Source organism: Orycteropus afer, unplaced genomic scaffold (genome assembly GCF_000298275.1).
Source record: "Orycteropus afer afer isolate SDZICR_OR568_19922 unplaced genomic scaffold, OryAfe1.0 scaffold01144, whole genome shotgun sequence".
In the NCBI taxonomy this organism is placed as follows: domain Eukaryota; kingdom Metazoa; phylum Chordata; class Mammalia; order Tubulidentata; family Orycteropodidae; genus Orycteropus; species Orycteropus afer.
The window spans coordinates 219,331-220,365 of record NW_006922731.1 but is presented as its reverse complement, the minus strand read 5'-3'; positions in this window follow the sequence as shown (position 1 = coordinate 220,365).

The window sequence follows — 1,035 nt, the reverse complement described above, 5'->3', positions numbered from 1 at the left end:
TCCTCTTTTTTATTTTGATGAAAAAGTATATTGATTTTCTTTGAAGTTAACCTATAATTTATTATTTTCTTCCCAAGTTTAAAATGATCTATTCTATCTTGATGTCTTGTTGACTTCCTCTCTATTTGGAAGTTCTGTATCTACACTATTTATTCCCTCTTTTTGCTTTGTCATTACCCTGTTTTGAATTGACATCTTTGGCTCCATACTTTCTGTCTTGTAAGTTATTTTACTTTGGATACTTCTATATTTGAGTTGGTTTCTGAGTGATGTTGTCATGTGTGTTAATCTCAGGGATTTGTCTTCCATTGTTGGTTCTCTGTCTAAAGTATTGCCTTTAGTATTTTTGTAAGGTTGTTTGGATTTTACAGATTCTCCTAATTTATGTTTATCTGGTAATGTTCTAATTTCACTATTATATTTGAGGGATAAATGTCCTGGATAAATAATTCTTAGCTAGCATTTTTTTTTCAAGATTTTTTTTAACTGAATAATATATTGATACCAACATACACAGTAGGTTTACAGAGCTGATTTAATATTACAGTCTCAGATTTTAAAACTTGGAAATCCAAGCATGAAATAAATAATCTACAATTATCTATAATAAATCAGATAATAGGTTGTCTATAATTTAATTTACATGATGTCATGTAAAACATACAAAACATAGACTTTTCAAACTTTTTTTTATTATGATTCAGGTGATGGCATACAGAGTAAATTCATTTTCCATACAACAGTTCTTAACACACTTTGTTCATGACATTGACTGCAATCTTCCCATTGCAACAGTGCACCTTCTTTCAAGGTTTTATATATGCCATCACATTGTATCCTTGCCTGTAGAGTTTCTGTCAAGAAATAAGAATTTAGTCTTATTGGCCCTCTTTTGTAAGGAACTTTTTATTTTTCTCATGTTTCTCTCAGGATTCTTTCTTTATCTTTGGTTATAGAAAGTTTGGATTTTGGTGTGCCTTGGTGATTTTCTTTTAGGGTCTTTCTTGTTTACGCTTTGTTAATCTTTTTGATGCA